Source organism: Diadema antillarum, unplaced genomic scaffold (genome assembly GCF_040938485.1).
Source record: "Diadema antillarum isolate AM-2024a unplaced genomic scaffold, OU_Dant_1.0 seq00000642_RagTag, whole genome shotgun sequence".
Lineage (NCBI taxonomy): Eukaryota > Metazoa > Echinodermata > Echinoidea > Diadematoida > Diadematidae > Diadema > Diadema antillarum.
The window spans coordinates 176323-199392 of NW_027271556.1; the positions used below are offsets into that span (position 1 = coordinate 176323).

At 39.7% G+C, this 23070-nt stretch overlaps 1 pseudogene; it reads left to right on the forward strand.

Moving 5' to 3' along the window:
• The window catches only part of LOC139736374 (uncharacterized), a 78638-nt pseudogene that overhangs the window by 19602 nt on the left and 35966 nt on the right, over positions 1-23070 (forward strand).

Here is a 23070-nt window from a genome sequence, read left to right on the forward strand (position 1 = left end):
GTTTCAACAAAGTCACAGAGCTGAGAGTAGGGTTTTATGAAGAATAGCTTTATAAGATCCAAAAACTGAGGAATATACATTTAGTATTGTATTAAAACAGTCCAAAAAGGCTTTGCTTGCTGTGGTGATTGTATCCAAGAGGGTATCACTTACTTCAAACATTCGAAGTTAAAGGTTCAGGTAATTTGTCGGCAGCATTTGAACAAATGAAATAATTTAGAAAAGCTATGTATATCATAGTGGAAGAAAAAAAAATACATGAGCATTACAACTTTGTATTTATGTTGGCACTTTATATTAACGTTCTTACCTTTGCAAGAAAGAGTTTTCTTGTTCAATTCTGATCATGTGATCAGATATAATCATTGCGATAAAGTGTATTGGAATTTTAACCTTCAAATAAGAGCTTTGTATGTTTATGAGACAGTTTTCTGTCATAAAAATTTTGACATAAAAATTGTATTAAGGCTACAAAGAGTATTAGTGAAAAGGTTAGAATGTCAAAAGAAAAATGTTTACGTTTGAGGCAAGTGGTCACGGACCCTGTTCTGTCTGTATTCTTCAGATGTTAATTTAGAGAATAAAGAGGTAAAATGAGTTATATCAAAACATAGAAACAGTACCAAAGCAGTGAAAGAATTAATGTCATTTTATATCATGCATAGCAAGTTATGAAACACCACTTGTCAAATATTGGAAAAATGAAATCTGATCCTAAAATTTGGGTTAATGTCAGGAAGATGTTGCATCTGCTGTTCTAAATCATGAGATCCGAGATGGAAATGTAACCTCAATGACATTGTGACGTTAATGTGAGGAAATTATGCATAATGGAAGGCTAAGAGCCCCCACTGATGCCCAAGCTAATAGTAATGGCTGTGCGGCAAACCTAATTACCGCTTCTTTGCGACGTCGTCGCGTCAAGACCAGACTGTCATCGGGAGTGACGGAGGATGTCAGATGGTTTGCCTGACGTGTGCGTGTTTGCTTCCCCCGCCGCCAGCGACGTTTCATTGTGTCGCCGGTAATCAGGCGTAACGAAGGCCGCAAATTAGATCTGCTCCCGTTGCATGTTTTTGCACATGTTCGTTTCTCTGCCCGCGGCTATGTGCTGCCGTTCGGGGGGTAAACATTCATCACGAAAGCTGAGGGAAAAGAGTCAGCCTCAATGATGTCATATCAGCATCACCAAGAGTCTTTATTTTGCTATTTATTTTTTCTTCAATAATTGCGCATCAATTGTTATTTGGAAATAATTTGTGAGTTGAAGCTAAATCTAAGAATCTGAAGGGAATTACTATGTAAGATGTACAGTACGAGCTCCTTTTTTTCCCCCTGCATTTTCTCCTTATTTTCAAAAAAGTCAACATGAAATGCAATTTATATGAAGATGTAGCTATAGGATAATGAAATTTGCCAGATGTTAATTAGACATGATCCCTAAAAAAAAATAAATCATGCATACATGCATATGATTTGATAAATGTGCATTTTACAGGCAGATGAGTTGCGATTTCATGGCTGCTATGGTATATCATGTTCATTTGGTCACATATGAGGAGAACTAACTGTTAGCCTCTAGAATGTTGGAAATGAGTTGTACTTACTGTCAGTATTTGAGTCATTGACAGATAGATATAGAGTTAATCCTGATTTTTTTTTTGAGGGGGGGCGGGGATTTTGAGATGAAAATACAGTGCTTGCATTGTGCTGCTGAGGAATAGCTAAACTAGAAGTCATGGCAGGTCTTTGTCCGCACACGAGGACATTATTTCATTTGGTGCTAAATGTTGTCTGTGGATCCAGATGGGGCGGGCTTGACAGAGCCAGAGAATTTTGCCATGTCCAAAGTCATTAATGATACATGAAGGAGCCTTTGTGTTCTGTGCTGGAGGAAGGGGTGGGGGGGATGGGGAGATGGGAGTGCATCCAGTTTCATTTTCTACCCTCTCTTCTTCGTCCCTTGGTCTTTCCTCCAGTCCTCACTCTGTCTTTACAAGATGGTACTAACTCTAATCAATCCTAGTATGACTTTTATTCTCATCCTCTCTCATTCAAGATAAGTTTCAAGTTTGTGTGAATTTATCATGTCTGGCAACAAATTGTATTGCAGTGTAAATGTGTAATTGAAATTTTACTCCCCCCCCCCCCCCCCCCCCACCCCCGAGAAAAAAGACATAACAATGAATTTGGAGGATGGGAGACTAGTACTTGCTTCTTGTCTGGTACCAAAAATGGTTCATCCGATCCAATCCTGTCTCCCAGATGATATCTGAACCCTCTCCTTCCTTTGTTACCAGTCTCTTCCAGACTCACCCCATTCGGCTTCCTGTCTCAGTTTATTCAAAATCTCCATCTTATTTTCCTTCCTCCCTCTCCCCTCTCTGTTGTTTCCCCCATATCCATTTTCTCCCCTGTCTGTCTCGCCCTTCTCTGTATCAACTTCATCCCCTGTGCTCATTCTCCTGATTTCTGTCATTTTTTTTTGCAGGTATAGCTCCTCTTGTGGTAACAGTGGCTTAAATTGAACATCATCTTCATGTTTTAGCATTCTTCCCTCTCCCTAGCCTACACCTTTTTCTTTCTTACTTTCTTTTTTTCTTTCTTTCATTCGTTCTGTCAATTTTTTCTCTCAATCACAATCTCCTCCTCCTCTCAATTTCCCTTCTCCCTGTTCTGCTTTCTCTCTTCTGACTTATAGTGGAAGTCACTTCTCATGCCCATTTTTTTCCTCACCGTCTCTCTCAACAGTTTGTGTGGATACTGGTAGACCGTGTGGCTGACAGACTGAGTGAGATAATGGGAGAATGTTTAGTCACATTTCCTTATAAGTACATTTGTATCTGAGGATGAGTGAAGAATGTCAGGCATAACCAAAAACCTGAAATAAGAAATGGCAAGCCCTTTTCCATTCCAGTGAAGCCGAATGTCTCAATAATGTTTGCTACCTTATAGTATTCTTGAACTTGCACTACTTTTTCTTGTAAATGATGGAAAACTTCAGTCTCGTGTTGTGTCTCTTCAAACAGCACGATCTTGGGATGTTGAATGACATCATCTTGTGCCAAAACTAACAGCACATTTTCTTTTCCCTTATTGTTTTATGATAGTTGAAGAGATGAAAAGTGTGCATGATGTGTATGTTGCTGTAAAAAAAAACACAAACTTTTACGTATTTGGATGCCACACCCTCAAGTTATGCCAGATTGCTTTTTTATCGCAATGCTCTGAAATGCTCTGAAATGCTCTGAAAGTTTATCCTGCCTGTGATTTTCCTTTCAACACGTTTGATGTGATAGTGCTCTTTCTATGAATTGTGCTCACTACATTTGTATCAACAAATACAGCACATATAGCTATAGCAGCATGCTTCTCCCCCTCCTTCCTATAAGAGCTGTATCTGATACTCTTCTGATATACAACACATGCAGTGCATCTCCTAGTACAGTGTAAACCAAAATCTTACTCTCCGTATCATATTCTTCATTTTTGCCTTTGTGTCTTTTTTTTCGGGGGGGGGGGGGGGGGGCATAGTCTTTTTTCACCTAAAAGCCAGCTTCACAGAGGATGGCATATGCTGTGTTAGTGTTGTCAAGTACCTCCGCTTGCGGTATCATTAATGTGTATCCGCAAGGTTGACAGCCCCCAATTTAGCTACAAGTGAACTTAAAGCTCCTCTTGGGTGTTTATATAGTTTGCCTTCAATGTTCAAAGTAGCCATCCACCTCCCCCTTCCCCCCCCCCCCCCTTCCCATTTTCACCCCTTCTTTGAATCCCTGTCATGCCAAGACCAATCAACTTCAAAGAAAATTGTGGCCTCATCAAGTCGTAGTGAACCAAAACGTGATGGGAGACCGGCGCTGGCAGCCCAAACAAGTTTTGTTGCGCCGTGTAAGTAGAGGGCGACAGACAGTTGATTCCCCCAATTGTAGACTACTTGTGGAGAAAGTGATTTTATTTCCTGCTGTTTCTTGTTCCCCTGAAGAAGTAAGAGGGTCTTGTGTATCAGTATAGTTACACTTTATAGATGTTGAATAAGAGCATAAAATCTCCCCTACAACAACAAAGTTCTTTATTTTTGTAACCATGTTCAGTATACTCTTTAGTTGTAGTATGAAAAAATGTTGCCCCAAAATTTGATGTGTTTTCAATGTTAGCAAAAATTAGAATCGTGTTTCTATTTAGGATGAAAAATATGACACGATTTTTCCCATGACATTCATTATCATACCATACCATTTCAAATCTGTTATCTGCTTGTGCCGTACTGTTTGATGAATTGATAATCAGTTGTTAACCCATTCCATACTGAATTCTGAAATGCCCATAGACTTAATACGCAAGCTACCAGGTTCCAGTACGGAACGGGTTAATAGTACATATACACAAGTGTCTTCAAGTAATATCCATATTTCTCCCCCCCCCCCCCTTCTTACAGTATAGCCAGCTTTACCTCCCCCACCCCACCCACCGATCTAACCCCCAAAGAGCCGCAAGATATTACAGAAAGATACATTCCGGCCTTCACTCTGTAGGCGACCCATCAATTGTGATTACTTTCGATGCATGCTCACTCGTCTACCAGATCATCTTGATGGTGATCCAGCCCACATTCAATAGCTCACCGTTGCCATGGTGACCATTGACATCAGTTTGCTGCCCCCCTTGTTAAGTGCTCTAGGGAGCAATCCCTTTCAAACCAACCTCTCAACCACACACACACAGGTGCTCAAGCAATGCAATTACGTCCACTATATGGACAATGATACAGAGATAGCCTCGTAGAACACACAAGTTCAACCAGGCTTTCTCCACATACATCCATACACACTGGTCTATTGTACAGTGTGTATATGGAAGAGGGATTGTGAGAGACACACACATCAGTTTTCACACATCACTGCTGTATCTTCTCCCTCTCTCCGTGTCTTCATCCCGGTCTCGCATTTCCAGCCTCCATCCATATCTCATTTGCATACATACGAGGAAAAGAGGGGAGCAGGGAATGCATGGCGGAATATTGTTTCATCATTATCCGGAAAGCGTGTGTGTGTGTGCGTGCTCGGAGCATGCGCATGTGATGACCGCCGCGCGGCCTCACTGCGTAGTGGGAGAGAGAGAAGAGAGGAGAGTGAGCGAGCGAAGGAGGAAGTGGGGAAGAGCTCTGTGCATGCTACCACTGCGTACAAGTGCGTCGTAGCCCTAGCTCTGGAGTCTTCACGGATCTCGACAGTGATCTGTCGACAACATGTTTGCGCTGGAATGTTTGTGTCCATATGTGAGGACCGGTTCATGAGCCCTCGGCTGGGGTCAAACATACCCATCCACTCTCCTGGCTGTTCTCTCCCCCCTCGTGAAAGTGTGAATCGGCCATGGTAGATTTATTCTTTCATTCCGGGAGGTTTGGCGGAGTGGGATCGAAGGCACACGCCAGGGAACCCCGAATGCCACGACCATGACTTCGCCGTCGCCAAGCGAGGGATTAACCATTTTGGATTAAATCAAACGAGCACAGAGAGGCTTGGGCAAAAAATGGCTTTCTCATTTCTCATGTTTGCATACGACCCGTTCCTCCTGAGTCCAAAAGATGTGAGTATTTTACAAGATGCCTTTTTTTTAGCCTTGTAGTCATGTCCCCTTCAATCTCACGGGGGCCTCTTTTCTCTCTGCCCCTAAAAAGCTCATTTAAAGTGCACGTCGGAACGTGGAGGGCCATTAGCATGGATTATAGATGCAAGTCAAGCAGTAGTTATCATCCTGGCGACGATGAAGAACCGCGTTTGGGAGGGTATCGCTATTTCATCAGAGTCAACTTGCGTGCAACAGTGTCGTCTTAATGGCGTGTGTTTGAGGCGGATCCCCAATAGCAAAGAACTTGTGTGATTTATGGTTGTGTGTATGAGGCTCTTGGCCTGTGAATATGCTTTCTCTACTTGCCTGATATAAATCTTGGAAGTGGTGACATTTAGAGGAGCAGTATGACTGCTTGGGGCAGATTAACAGGTTTCATGAATAGCCCTTGTATTCTTTTATATACTATTTTTATATGTACCTACATACAAACCTTGTGCATGTGGGAAGTTTATTCAATAGGGAGAAACATAAAAGAGAGGCATGTGTTATGTGTATGACAGCACTAGAAAGGGTCTGTCTGTACATGTAGGCCTCTACTGTAACAAGTATTAATAACACACACTTTTGTTCATACAAATGTTTGACAGATGACAATGTTCCATTGTAGAAGTAATACTTCGTAGCTTGATGGAATGTTAAGAAAACAAAGGGTTTTGTACAGAGTACCATATTGCTGGTAGAATATCATTTGTGTTTGTGAGGAAATGTGGCAGTGTAAAAAATACACTGAAATTATAATACATTATGATCTACACTGTATGACCAATGCAGGACCTTGAAAGGAAAATTTGCCCTATTCAATGTGAAAGGAAATATTTATGTAAAACTACAGTCCTAGGGTAGAAAAAAAAAACACAGAAAAGAAAATTGTTGGCTTCTATAGAGTTAAGTTTGTTTCAGGTCTAATAAAATTCTCTGTTATAAAACAAACAAACAAAAAACAGCTGCACAAATGTACATACAGTATATTATGGCCATTGAAATAGAAGTTGCATATATTAGTTATGTAACACTGTGCTAAATTTAATTAAATGCATAATGCCCCAGCAACTAGCCAGGTTCGATGGCCAAAAGGGGAAAAATCAATATTTTAGTAGCTTGCAGTCTACAGCTAGAGGGTGCTAATTAGTCAGTTAACAGCAGGGCTAGTTTGTCACTGTACTGTGATTATGCAATGGTGGGAAGTGTGCTTCAGAACATTATTTTGTCATCGGAAGGACATTTCGTCATCGCTACACAGACATTATTAATATTGAATATAAGCATTTTACCGGTGATATCTCACAGCAGGTATGGATATGTTACTTGTAGAAATCAAAAGAAGAGAATGATTGTAGAGATGATGACTTTGCTGTAAACGAGAAATATTGGTGACATGAAACTTTGGTAAATTGCAGAACATGAAAAAATATAGTGTATAAAAGTGTAGTGGGCAAAGACGTAAATGTGCATTTTACTTTCGTGATTCTTTTTCTTCCTCGCAAAAGTTTCATGCCTGCAAAAATGTTTCTCTTTACAGTATTGTCAGATTAATCACTTTCAGGGATGTACTTCCAAATGATTTATGCAGTCCATGTGAAATGAAATACTATCCCATATTATGAGTATAAATCTAGACAGTGACAAATTGTGACCATATGTGTTGTAACGTAACACATATCCTCATTTAACACTTGTGTCAAACTCTTTCAAATTTAAATCCAAATTTGATCTTCAAAGTGGAATGCACACTCACTGTACCATAAGTGGTTTAGAGAGACCCTTTTCAAGCTTACCATGTTTCAGTACAAGTGTAGACTGTGACAGACTTGAAAGCAGAGAATCAAAAGTTCATTAAAAAAGGTTGTAATGTACATGTACCTATGATAACCACAAAAACAGAGTGGGAGATTCACAGAAGAGCGAAACCGTAGGTAGAATGACGGAAGATGTCTCCACCACAGCAGACCAGAAGTTTCACTTCTGCCTTCCTTGTTTGATGGAGGACTAGGATATATGTCGCCAATACTCAGTTTACATCCTGGTTCTGCAATCATGTGGATTTCATTGTTTGTATACATTGAAGCATACAATGACCCTACTTAACAAGATATACAATGTACACATATATTGTACTAAGTCATACTTGCATACATGTATATATATACCTTTAATGTGTATGTATATACATGCATATAATTATATGTTTATGCGTGTGGCCGGGGGCAATCCTCAATGAGGAAATAGTTGGTTTGATATTATCTTTCATCCTTTGTGTGGATACATGACAATTTCCTCAATAAGGCATCAGGATTGGATGCTGCAGGGCTCACAAGTGTAGTCCGCTCCGAGATCAATGTCAATGTCAGGATTTGAACTCTGGCCCTCAGTTTGAAAGAATCAAAAACGGTCTTATCGACAAAACCACAGTGCCCCAATAAATACAATGTACAGAAGAATAGCGATGAACTTTCTAGGTTTTGTCACTTTTTTTTGAATAAAAAAAGTTTATCATTCCTCGGGGGCAAAGCTGCTTGTGAAGTAAATAAGGAGCACAGGAAAAGATTTGCTACAAGCTGTCCATAGAATTCAATCATGAGCTCTACGAGACATCTCATTAGCTTACAAATTAAAATCTGGGGAGGGGGAGAATGTCGTACAAAGTTCTATGCTCGAGCTGTGTTCGTAGATGTACACGCGTAGTAGACATCGTATGTCCGCTGTCATCGTCGTCATTTTTTTTTTCACGCGCTATCCTGCCAGGCATGGTATGATGATGTGTGTAGGGGTGGGTTAGCGGGTATAGATATCCTTCCAGTGTTGGAATTTCGGCCCTCGAGATTCCAGAGGTGAAACGAACAGATGTCGTTCAGGAAGATCTCAAGAATCTCCTCCGCTGATGATTAGAGGGAAAGCCTTTGAAAGGTTCTGTTAGATTTAATATTCTTTCTCTTCTTTACTACAGGAGCAATAATGCTGGTGTTGGTTTCTTTGTTTCTGTTTTTTTTTTCTCTCTTTTCTGTGGGAGCAGTGCTGATATCAGCACAATGAAAATGGACATCTGTTACATGTTTTCTGTCAAATAAAGATATGATTTGGTGTAACACAGCACCTTCATTTTTTTAGTGTTCTTCAGCACAATCATCCTCACCATTATAGCCTGAAAATTTGTGCCTTATGAAGCAAACATAGAAATCAAATATGCTGGATTCTGTTGAATGGGAAGCTAGGGTATGCTCTGTCTTCAGCTGTAATTTGAACAGTATCTTTTGTGCCTCGGGGTGGATGTGAATTGCCAATACTGTAAAAGAATGATTTTTTGTGGCCTGGAAATTTATGTGCATTTCGCACAACCAGAAACTAGTGCGAAAATAAAAGCATGCAAATTTTTTGCTTGATATGTAATGCTCTTTAATGTTTTGGTTCTGCAGGAATTAGAAACAAAAAAATTCATCTCACCCCACCAAGCGTAAAAAAAAAGAAGAAAAATTACTCGTGCAAATATATCCAATTTCACAGTAGGCCTATTTATTAATTTTCTGTATTTACCAAATTGAGGAATTAATGGATCCTGGTATGTTTATCCTTTTTATCTATATTCTTGGGGATGATAGGAGATAACAGCAGGATTCAAGCATCATAATTTGTGTCGTGGCTTAACATGATCATGTTAGTTTTTATGACTTCATGGTGCTGTGCAATATTGTACCTTCACACTCGTCCTGGGAAGCATGAGGCCATAAGTTTCTGAAACCCATGATTGATTTGTGATACGTGTTAATGGTTTCTTATCTCATATTGTAGATTAGTGCAGGCAGGCACTTCAGAAAGCTAAACACACAAACTGCACATCAATACATCGCACAAACACACACTGGTCATGAGATAACTTCGCGTGGTATATTCAGTCATATATTCCCCATCAAGGCCATACTCTCATTCAGTACAGCAAAGTTCAATGTTTTATGACTCATTACACTACATAGATCGTACGATCAAAGCATTTCCAATCTGTAGAGGTTATCTTGAATTTGTGGTTTGTCCATTACAAGTATTTGCACATACTTTTACTCACTCAAGTACAGGGCATCACTTTACAAAAGGACATAAAACCCCCCACTGTACATCCTTATAGGCCTGTGTTGCTTGCGTTACCATGGCGAACAACCCGAAGATGGTCTGTACACATGTAGGAGTCTGTACTATACAAGTGGTTTGAACTCTCCTGTGTCTCATCTGCCAAAACACTTGTCTGTCTGCTATGGATAATTTGAAGTTCTGGTGCTTTGTTTTTTCCTCCCCCCCCCCCCCCCCTCCAAAAAAAGCTACTGTATACTGTATAACAACAAAAGTTTGGTCTGCCATAGATCGTTGCATATGTTGCATTTATGCAGAAACTGGAAAAATTATGAGAAGTTATCACTTGAATGAGCTAATAAGTTTAATTATATTAAGATAATTATGACGGCTTGCTGATTATCGTGAACTGGTATGTCCCTCTGTGCCCTTTACACTATAAGGAATAAGCCTTCCTCTTTATATGAGTATCCAAGACATTCTGTAATCTGGTATAATTTAAATGTTTGTTGTGAAGAACAAGTTTTAGACAGTCATGAAGAGATGAAGAAAACATCATTCATCTATGTGTAACCATGAAATAGTCATGTCATCTGAAGTTACTCTCCAAGTGTCTTTCTTTTAAAAGAGTTTCAGTCTGTCTAAAATTTCCATTTGTAAATTCAATCAATTATACACACTCACGCAAACACACACATATGTACACACACAGTGTACATATACTGTACATACATACATACATACATGCTTGACACAGAAGAGCAACAATTTACTTTGCAGAAGGAAATTCAGTATTTTCACTTTCTTTCACTGCCAGGGGGAGAAAGAAATTAGATTTATTGTGTGCAGAAACTATATTAATTCAGCGCATGAATGTAGAGTCAGCCGGAACATATTTCATTTCCTCCCCAACAGATGGGCAGCGACGCCGCACGGCAAATTGATAGAAAGTTGTTGACGAGCGAGCGCGTGTTCTCTCACTTCCCACACTCTTGTGGCCGATAATAATGCGTCACAGTACAACATCATGTATGTTAATTGTGCCATGGTCTCTCCTGTTTGCGCATCCTGACCAGACGTGTGAAGTGGGGCTGAATACTTAAACAGATTTAATGCAATTCGACACCTTTGTGATGATTAGAGATGAGGAGCGTGTGAAGACGGTGTAAAAGCTGCCGAGAAGCCGAGACTGGTGTGACAATGATGTTTGGAAAAGTTATTGCCCCCAATTTATCATGTATACATCACTGAGTGTTTTTGCTGTCTTCTCAATGTTGCTGTACCACTTGAGCCTCAAGTAGATTTTGCATAATTTAATGATTGATGGTACTATTGTTATAAGCCCATATTTCATTTAATTATAGTCTTCTGAGTCCTGAATGAGTGATGTGATAAATCCAGTGTGCTTTGTGGCCTATACACAATCAAGTGCAATATGATGTGTTCATACGAGACACCCGAGGATGAAAGCATTGGTTTCGGAGGTAGACACACCCAATCAGATGTAATTACTGTGAAAGACTCACATGAAAGTCCTCAACATACAATGGGGATTAATCAGAATGGATAATCCCTATCAATTAACAGTTGGACTCTGGACAATCAGCCAAGTAAAGTCCTTTTCTGTCCCCACATCTCTATACCTTGCCACTTGCTGTTTCTCCTCTTCCATCTCCCCCTCCCCCTCCTCCTCTTCCTCTTCCTCCTCTTCTTCCTTCTCCTCCCCCTCCTCCTTCTCCTCCTCCTCCTCCTCCTCCTCCTCCTCCTCCTCCTCCTCCTCCTCCTCCTTCTCTTCCTCTTCCTCCTCCTCTTCCTCTTCCTCCTCTACCTCTTCCTCTTCCTCTACCTCCTCCATGTCACCCCAGTTTTAGCCTCCGCCACTTTGGAGCTACATGTAGGATGTCGCTATGTACCCTTGTCCCAAAGGGTCACGAATATTGCATGGGGGATGGGGTTTTCCCATGCATGACGGCACTCGCGGACTACCGGTCATGCGTGCATGGAGAATGGGGAAGTGACATTTATTTGCTCCTATTTCCAGACTGTGGTGGAGAATTTCAGATGCTATGTATAATGTTAATGGCGAACCTGTATTAAACATTCTCTCACACCCCCCCCCCCCCACTGCATTTTAGTGACATAATTTAGTAGTTTTTCCATAGCTGAATATTGTAAAGCTTCATGGTTTGATACACAGAGCACTTTAAAATTGCCAAGAGTAGGATAATTATAATACAATGTAAAATGGCGATACAGAGTTGTGCAAGAACCATCCATCACTTAAATGACTTGAGTTTGATGAATTAGTAAATGGGCATTTCCAGAACAAGGGAATTGAACTATTGCTCATGACATAAGATATTGATTTTACTAGAACTACCAGTATTGAAAATCAGGAGTATTCTGTGCAAGTGACATCCACCTTTATCCCTGCCGAATGTTTTAACTTTGGGTTGCACCGCAAACGTATTGTACCTATGTCTGTTGTAGAGAACTTCACATGTTTTTGTTACTGGTAGATGGTTCTGCTGGGATGAGTGTGCACACGCTTACGCAACATATGTGCAGATAGATCATGCAAATTGCATTGTAGGTGTGATGCGAGAGTGAAGTGGGATGCCAAGCAACCAGCCTTGAAGCGAGGAGATGGTAACTTGTCAAGGGCAAACCATCGGAGCAAAGCTAATGCCTGAACCAGAATACCCGGCGAAGTTGACATTTTGTGTACTGCACCTTATCTTATACATGTACACAAGTACATTATAAATCATTTTAGTAATACAGTAGGATGTGACGAAAGCTGTTGTCTCATTTTCCGTTTTTCGTGTGTATTTTAAAAAAAAAAATTATGGATCAGAAAGTAGAAGATTTCACAAGCCATTTCAGTACAGAGTATATACCTGGAATGTAGCAATATGTTTTGGAATACACAAGGGGAAGGGGGGGAGAGGTAAGAAAACTGTTGCACTGGGGCTTCCCTTTTCCATTATGTCAATAATACTCTTTCACTCATCAACAGCTTTACCTAGAGCCAAATATTTAGATCCCAGCCAGCCAAGAAGACTGCCTAATGAATCAACCGCACGTGCCGAGCAGGCGAGAATGTAAGCCCCAAAGCCCCTGTATCAGAATAAGGGAATATGTAGGGAGAATACAAGGATTTGTACCGTCATTGAAGTCAGAACGAGTAGAAAAATTCAGTGCAGTGTTTAAACTAGTCAAGGGGCCCTCATGTTTCAGATTTTTCGCAAATAAGATGTACAATTTGTAAGATGGGTGTACTGTGCTGCAGCGAGGGATTTCCGCAAAAGTCAGAAGTATCTCTGCACGGTTTTAGCCGCTATTTCATGAGCAAATAGGTATGATGTACTTCCGTGAAAGGGTTGTCATGCGCTTGTTTTGCACGCATATTTATAACTGCATGATTATTAAATGTATTGGTGAAAAGCTTTTGTAATATTGCAGCTTGAGCAAGACTTACATATGCATTTTTTTTTTCAGTGAAGCAATATCTCTCACATTATCACTCAATTATGTCAAAAAAATTATCATTTATTTCCAGTGTCTGGCTATCAGTGCATCTGTAGTTGAAACTTACGTCGTTTTAATTCATTTCATTCTAAATAAAGAAAAAAAAGGTCTTTTATCAAAAACAGTGTTACACATCCTTTTCTGTAGGGAAAGCTACAATTGTATTTGAGAGGTAGAAAAAGTGAATTGTGTGTTTGTGCCTGCTGCATGTGTGTATATTTTCTTCTTCAGGAACGTCGCATTTGGAAGTAAAATTTCCAATTGCTTGAAGACGCTGAAATTTGTCACAATTTGTGCAAAAAAGGAAAATCTAATATTCCCCCAGAGCCCTTTCAGGTGTTGTCCACTTTTTTTTTTTTTGCCTCATGATTTTGGCAGATGTAATTAAGATGCTAAAATCCTATACGGCTTGTGCCACTTTTTTTGTGACATTTTCAATCATACAGAGCCTCGGTTTTCTCAGATTACTCTCCACTCAATTTTTTTGTTTCATTTGCCACCAAACAGATCCCAGTAGAGGACACGGTATACCCCGTAGAGGCATTGGAAAACACCTCTCCAAAAGCATTTCAATTTTCCTGTGGTATACACTGTATGTTTAGATATCTCAATCATCTAATATGGCCCTTGAGCGTATCAACTCCAAATCCCCTGAAAATAGATGAAAGAAAATTCAATTCTGCAGATGAGTGCAGTGTTGTGCTGCTCTTCTATTTTGTTTATACATTGTTAGATATAGATGTGTAGCAACAAAATGCCAAAATACACACAGTTGCAGATGTTATTCGTACTAATACCATTATTCCTTAAGTTTCGAACCAAATTGAAGAGAAAAAAAAGTGAATGAGAGATTTGACAAGATGCACAGTAGACTGCATGGTATCTACGACATTTTGCACCATGGCCCTGCGGTGCCAACCAATTTATTTATTATGTTCATTACATACTGTACACTGTAGTAATAATCAAACCTGAGTTCTAGTAATTGCATCCTGATGAGTTTTCACACATGTATGCTTCTTGTTTTTAAATTTGACTTTGGACAAAGTCACATTCAGTATTCATGCTAAACTCTTCATGTGACAAAGTTAAAGGCACAGATTGACCAAAATGTTTTTTTTAACTTTTTTTTTTGTTTTTGTTGTTTTTTTTTTTAATGTTGTGGTGTTGAGGGTAAATTGTAGATTTATATTGAACAAACATCTGGTAGAGTAACTATCCATAATCTCATTTAATGGTCTTGTGATATCAGTGAACAACAAATTTGAAGACTCTGCATGAAGAAGAAGACAAATATTGCATACTGCTACATGTAAGAGCTGTTTGTGTTATTCTCTTTTTGTTTGCTTGTTTCTTGCTTGCTTGGTGATCGGTGGCTTTTCACACAGATACTGATGATGGTCTCAAATAGGGCTCATGTTTTATAGCTCCATATAATCATAAGACACCCCCCCCCCCCATGATTTTTGTAAAGATGCTTTTGAGCCTGTCTAATGATGGTGAACCAGACAGTAATATCGTTCTTAGTCGTTTGAGGGAACCTCTCTTTTCCAGCTGAAACTAATCCTTGTTTCATGGATAAAACAAGTGTTGAGGCTTGTCTACTGTTATAACCACTCTGCCAACCCATCTCAATTATAGACCTATATATTAACTCTTTTTTTTTTCTTTCGTGTTAAGTGCACGGTAAATTGAATGCAGTTGGTTGTCTGTTTCATTTGAAAGATACATATTATGTGAGTCATTCTTTTCACATTCACTTGCAGCTGCCTTTACCTGATGTAACATGAAATTGGGGCTGTCTTGTTTGTCACGAGCCCACGGAGGCGTATTATAACCCCCTTACGACTGCTGCCTCTAGCTTCCATTTGCTATTGCAACATGATGCCTTGCCTTCAGGTGCGGCAGGGTTAATGGAGCCTTTGCTCTCAATGCGAGCTCGACACTGGCAGGCAAAGCAGTTAACCAAGAGAAAAAAAGAAAAGAAAAGAAAAAATGTGTTTGACTGGTCGTCTTCTGGCATTGGGAACAGCGACAATGGGTTGTTTTTGTGAGTTTCTGGGTCTCATCTCCTGCGATGTGTGATGCCATTCTTCCCTCTCTAGAGCTGTTCCAGTCAGTTACCAACTCATAACTGAGAATTGGACTGAAATGGAGGAGAAGAGAGAGAAATATATAAATATGTGTATATATGTGTAGAGAGAGAGAGAGAGAGAGAGAGATTTCAGTGGACAGATGGAGAAAGAGACAAAGCCAGATGTGAGAGATGCAGCGAAATTCAAAAGGACTCGATGGAGTCATTACACGATCAGGGCACAGGTTGATTAGACGTCGCATTCGAAGTCCAATTTGTGAGATGCCAGACGCCTCGCTGTGAATCAAAAGGTAGAGGGGATATTTGACGAGATGGCAAAATAGATAGGATTCTCTAAAAACGTTCAAATGATAACAGGCTTGTTATGAAAAGTGGGAAAAGAAGTTTATTTGAAAGTATAGATACAAAGAAATGGGAGAGCTACAGCATTGGCTGCTGGTGTGTATTCAAAGTGGAAGGAGATATAATTGGAAAGAATATTCCCACCCACCCAGTATTTGTGGAATGAATTTTAGTATTGCTGCTAGTAACGATTCTTGATGCTTTGTGTCATATTTCAAATTTCTTCTCCCCTCTCTTTCTCTCTCTCTTCCTCTTTCTTTCATCCTCTCTCTTTCTGCGATGAGATTCCAAAATGTCTTGCCTTTCATGTCTGTAGTGGGACATTTGTTGATATCCGGGCAGGATACTTCTCGCCAATATTTGTGTGTGTGTGTGTGTGTGTGTGTGTGTGTGAGAAGGAAATCCAAACGCTTTTGTCATCAAGCCGGGTCGGTCGCACTCATCTCCGGGAGACAGCTAAATATCCAGCTTGCATTTCCTGCGACTGACGGACAAGCTAGGCAAACACATTTGCGGGGATCTATTTCATCCCCGGCCAATCTAAACAAAAAGTATTTTCGTGCCTGCTCGGAGTAGAAGCGATAGCCAAATGCACAGAAGACACGTGCACGTTCCATTAGAAATTAAGTTGAGAAAAATAGAATCCACAAAATCAGAGAATTTTTTGTTTTTTGTTTTTTTGAAGAGAGAGAATGTGTGGAGACTGTTGCATGACAGAGGAGTCTTGTGGAAATTGTTGTTTATGAGATACCAGTAAATGAAAATTTTTGAAAGTGTATGTAGACTGTGTATTGGTATTTTGAGTATTCAAAATCTTTTGGTAAAATGGTATCTATGAGACTAGAGGAGTTTTTTAATCACACAAGTTGTGTATTATTAGTGCTTTCACATGTATATGAGGTGAAGAGAGTCTAAAAGAGGCCAATTTTTTTTTTTTTGAGCGTGCAGGCAACTTATACACACAAATGCACTTTGAAATGCATACACAGTATTGTAATTTTAGATAAATTTCTTTGTTTGTAGATTCTTTTACAAACAGGACATTATTTTGAAAGTAAAACGACTTGATGATGAGTTTCTTAGCGTAGATCAGCCTTTGAATTATGTGGGAGATAATGCATTCTTTGTGCCAATGCAATTGTCACTTCTGTTACGGAAGAGGAAGAATGCTTTTGAATCATTAAGTGAAGGTGTATTTTGTAAGGAATACAAGCAGGTATCCTTTACTACAGAACCAGTAAACATGTAAAACGACTATTGAATCCAATGCAGTTTCATCTAGAAATGAAAGGCCCGTACAGTGTGTAGCAGCTATTTGTTGATTTCTGTAGTGTGCTTCTCCCGGGGCAAGGACATGCTCTCATTTAATGCTATAAAAAGAAGAGAAATGTTACTCTCATGACATTTATCTCTTGATGATGTGATGTCCTTAACACTTCCCGTCACGTGCAGTTGGAGGAGCCTCCCGTTCTAGCTGTGAAATAGGTTGCCCAGGTAACCAGGCAACAGTCAGCATCAAATCTTGATATATACACTTATGCGATTGTTGAGTTTTGGGGGATTTTTTAAGATTAGCAATGACAAAAAGGAAGGGAAATGGGAACTTTTGCCCTCTCAAAGTATTTAATCTTCGTAGATTAAATCGGAGACTTCTGAATTTCGTCTTCAGTGAGATGATGAGGAGGATACGCAGTTTAGGCTTTCTCCTGCATAAATGTCAAGTTCTCGTCTTGCATCTATTTTTTGATGCTCTCATGTTATTCTTCTCAGGGATTTCCCCCCCCCCCCACTCCGTCCTCCACATGCTTGCTCCATTCCAGACCGAACGATAGACGGTTGAGGCAGCATCCAGCCATGCATGCCGACCAGTGAAGCCGATATCGCTGCCGTCCTCAAATAAAAGTTCACCGCTGTCTCCAATCCAGCTACCGCGCTGCCTGGCCATGCGATGCATCCTTGCGTGGGTGCGTGGGCGAGGCAGGCGGAGAATGAATTCTCCATGAGTTGACTCCTTTACCTTTGGGAGTGGGGGAGGGGGGGTGTAGATGATGCAGTTGCCATGGTAATCATGAGGGAGGACTACTTCCATTTGTATAGAAGTAAGAGCTACAGTGGAAGAGAAAAAGGAGGGTAGGAGGACGGAAGTTAATTTGAGCAATACAGTGTGGCAATGCAGGTAAATTGTACAATTTTTACAGCAGTTCGAAGGTGTAAAGCAGGGATTTGATCAATGAGCCGGATGAGCACATACTGTAAACACATTAATGATTAATGCCTAGTTACAATAGAGTATACCCCACTATGATGGTGCTGGCAAATCTTTTTCTTTTTTTTAAAAATAACCAATATATGAACCCTTGACCTTGTATTTCTTGAAATCTGGGGCACTCTTTGCTTCTCCATTTATACTGTGACTCAGCCAGAAAGTATCTTGCCAATGTTGGTATGTGCAGATTGCTGGACATGATCACATATCATGCCAGCTGTTTTCAGATCAGTTTCTATGGGGCGCATTCCAATCAGATACACTGTACTTGCACAAAACCATACACTCACACACACGCATACCAAGACACACACACACACACATACAATTTGTACATACATTTGTGCAGCATTACTTCAGAGGACAATCTCTACACCAGCTGTTTGCAAATCACTTTTAATGGAACACATTCCAATTAGATATTTGCATGAAACCATTTTCACATGCGCTCATGCACAGTGACACATACACACACACACTTTTTAAAAAAAAATAATATTCTTTTATTTGAGTTTCATTCAATGTGAAATCCATATTAACTATAAAATTAATATGTCCACCAACAAAAAAGAAAGCAGCTGTATTCTTCTTTCTTGTGCTGCTAAATCATTTTTCAAACATACAGTACGATATATTTGATTCTTTTTACCAAACCATACCCTGTTTTTATAAGAGAAATGACATAAAAATCTGCATAATTCTCAAAAAAAGCTATTTTGATCAGCCTAATCAAGCCAATCCGAATGTGCCTTATCACTCACACACCGACTAAGAAATGTGTGCTACTCAATCACTTTTTCACTTAACTTCCTTAACACACACACACACACACACACACACACACATACAGCAATACATACACATACAGCAATACACAGACACACACACACATGAAGCACACAAAATATACAATTGTACACATACTTTTTGGGCATTACTCCTGAGGGCAAATTTCTATACCTTCATGTTTGTTTGTTGTTGTTTTTTCCTTCAGCATGCAGCGATTATTACTTGACCAGTTGCCAAGTCATTTTAGCAATGATGCACTGCCCCTAGCATGAACTTTTTTTTTAATAGTTCAGGAGTTTTCTCTGTACTCTTTATGAATTTTCAGTTGGTACGAAGCTGTAAACACCTCATTACAAACACCCACCCACCCACACCCACATCCACACACTCTCACACACACACACATTCTTGCTTTAATACATTTACTTGTCATTTCTCTGTCTTATCAGATTGACAGATGTTTGTGTCTACGTATCTCTGAGCCCTGAGGTTGCCTTTTATCATGACTGACTGACTGCCTGTCATGTGTGACTGATATTATGTAGATAGCTTGTATATGATCAATCTATACCAAGGGGCACAATGCATGTTAAATATTAGCATTGCTTTCACTCTTTTCAAATATTCAGTTCATTGCTATTTCCTATCCTACTGGCACCAGCTTGAAGTGGAATGGTGCAATAGTGGGAATTGTATTATTTCATCCAGTTGAGAGCTGATCAATGGTTTAACAGAACTTTCAGAGTGATTGAATGCCAATGACTATTCATGTGACAATAACGTCTCGACTTTCGTAAAATCCTTGGTATGATGCATGACAGTTTTGGCAAAGGAGATACAAGATGCTCATAATATCTGAATTTGCTTACCTTGCTTTCTGTCATATATTACGATATCAATAAAGTGAACTAGTTGGTTTGTCATAAAATGGGATAAATGTCATAAATGTTCATTAGCCCTTCAGTACATCAACCCCCCCCCCAAAAAAAAAAAAAAAAATAATAATAATAATGATAATAATTATCCAATAATTTCCACTCGGGTAATGATACAGTGAACCAGCTGCGACTGTCCACTGTCAGTTGGGGATCAATCAAGTCCCCCTTTTCCGCCCTACCCCCAGTAAACCAGGATCCATCACATATCACAGAGCCTCTTAGGGGGAAAAAAAAAAATCAAAAACAAAATACATATCTCGGCTGATTTATTGGCATCCGGCTTGAGAAGATTTACACTCCAGTCAGTAATTTCCATAATTTTGATGGGACCTGCTCCAGTGATTCCCTCTACTGTGCCTCTGGCTTGGCTGACTGCTTGTTTGCTTGAGCTGGAGACAGACCAGATCTACAGATGTCTCAAGCTATTATTCAATAAATCTGCATTCATACTGCAAAGTAATACACTGTATGTTCCAGGCATTCAGATACAGCCCATACATCATATTTTTATGGAACTCCTGCAAATGTGGCCATCTCCATACAGCAATGTGAATATGAAGAATTTGGGTTGCATCCACATCTTTTATGACTCTCAAATATTGGTCATAAACGTGAATAATACATTTTAGAAAAGGTTGATGCAACCGATCATGTGAATTTCAATTTTCTAATGACTTTAAAGTTTCAGTCATAATACCATCTTTCCCTTATTCTTGAGAATAAATGCACTAACAGCCATTTGCATCACGAGGCAATGTTGATAAGCGTAATTGAATCTGACATGTGGGTGGGGGGGGGGGGACAGACATATAATACTGTTGAAATTCACAGATGATATTCCAAATTTGCCATCTGGAATCCCAAGCCACTCTATACTGATGATAGGCTGTGATCAGGGAGGTGGCCACCTCCCTGCTGTGTTAGCGAAAAGTAGCGAACTTGCATACGTACGTAAGAGTGTCATGTACTATAGGAAATTCGGTCACCCAATGTAATGTGAATCTTCGCAATTGCTCTGAATTCTGTTTCAACAAGAGGACATGTGGCTTTTCATGATGTAATACTCTCAAAAATTAGCAAAAATGCTGGCATCTACTTTTTGGTACACTCTCAGCCAAGTCATTTTCCTTTGATCCATCAAGTCACAGAAACCAAATTTATGAATATTTTTTTTCTTTCTTTCTTTCTTTCTCACAATGGCAAATTGTTGTTGATTTCTTTGTAATCATTTTCCAGCAAATTCCATCAGGACTTGACTGATTAAAGTTTAATCAGTGGTGTACATGTAACATGTGGACATTTTTAACCACATGCAGGCCTGGGGGTTTCTGACTAACTTATGAAAGGCCAATGTACATACATGTACATGTATATGCCCGTAAGTGATAACCCCATTTTAGTACATTGTTAGATGAGTGTATGTTTAAAGGTTAACTATTAAATCAACATGGAGTGCAAGCTACTTCTGTACATTTTTGTGCATGTTTACAAACATGACACTACAGCATCCCTGTGTACAGTTTGACAGTAATAGTCCATGGGCCAAGAGCCGAAAAATGGGTTGCTGGTATCACCCGAGGTGGCAAAACCTTTTTGGTGTCATTTTGTTTGTCGGACATAGATACGCTTATCAAGCTATGATAGCATTTCCAAATGAGTAGCTTAGTCATAATAAATGAATTTTTAACCAATTTGGTCTCGTTTTTATATCCCTGTACTTCTGAATCGAAACTAACCGCTATACAAAGACGAGCACTGCCTTCTGTATGTCCACAGGTGTTCTGTTGTAAAGGCGGTGCGCTTAGTCTTTATTCAGGGCAGCGAAGGGAATATCCAAAGGGTTATGATGTCCACAGCTGTCATGCGGTGCGCTTAGTCTTTATCTAGACCAATGTACCGTTATCATATCTAAAGTTCCTAATAAAAGGGATTATCTATACTGTTTTTATACCACCCTCTCAACAAATACATCAGTTTTAAACAAAAATCACGCTGTTCATTTCCAACATTATTAATTATAATGTATTGTAGTGTACCGGTACATTGTTTTTGCATAATCTTTCATTGTTGGATGTAAATAAAGCGACATTTGCGTGGTATTAGCGTTTTCACCGTAGCGTTTTCACCGGAAAATGATAAATAATTGAAAAATACGTTAAAATTCACGAGAAATTGCTTTTTTGTTGTTGTTGTTTTTAGATAAAAGGATATACACTGTATTATAAGCTTTGGATATTCCCTTCGCCGTCTTGAATATCAGACTAAGCGCTGTGGACATCATAACCCTTGGATATTCCCTTCGCTGCCTTGAATAAAGACTAAGCGCACCACGTTTACAACAGAACACCTGTGAACATACAGAAGACAGTGCTCTTCTTTGTATAGCGGTTGGTCTCGATTCAGAAGTACAGGGATATAACAACGAAACCAAATTGGTTTAAAATTCATTTACTATGACTAAGCTACTCATTTGGAAATGCTATCATAGCTTGATAAGCATATCTATGCCCGACAAACAAAATGACACCGAAAAGGTATTGCCACCTCAGATGGTACCAATACCTGGCCTGGCCCATGGACTATAAGTACAGATGACAAATCTCCCCCTCTTAGTGTCTGCGATATAAATTAAAGGCGTGTGATAGTCAAAAAGTTGTTGCTGGCACTAATGTACACTATGTGCACGTCAGTTGCATTTCAGGTTTGAAAAATGTGTGTAGTAGTGCATATCACTTTTTGACACTTTACCTATTGTGGGACTGCTGCACCTACTTCTTTGATAGTCATGTGCTAGGTTTTATCTAAATATGTTTAGGGGGGAAGAATTTCTCCTACTTTGCAGTCAAACATTGTATGATAATGACATTTGTAGTAGTTGGTCCAATACTGCACTTTGCAGGCATTTGGTTTATGCAAACCACAGTACACCACATGGGCCATGAAATGTGATACAACGAACTGAAATGCTCACCCAGAATTAACGAGAGATTCTAATTCATCATGGCAGTGGGTTGTGTCGTACTGAATTTCATACCCACCACTGCTCAGGAGCTCATCCCCCGTATCATGATTTAGTCTAATTAATCCTTCCTACGTTGGTTTTAATTGTAACTCCCAATATTTGGCTTAGCGATGCAAGTCAAACTGGGCACGCATTGTGCTCCCTGTGCCACGGTGTTTACCCTGCAGCAACTTCAGATCTGACTCGGTCAAACAAGAGAGGTGGGCTGGGGCGGAATTTTGATATGCCTATGATTAATCAGTTTGCTGGCTGATTTGATCAGTGCAGATTGTGGATGGTACTGTTGCCGACGATAATGAAATTGGAATACTCCATGTTTGCATCAAATTCTGATGACTAGTACTAGTTGCTTATGCTGGACAACCAATTTTCTGCCGTGCAAGGTAGAACTTTGTGA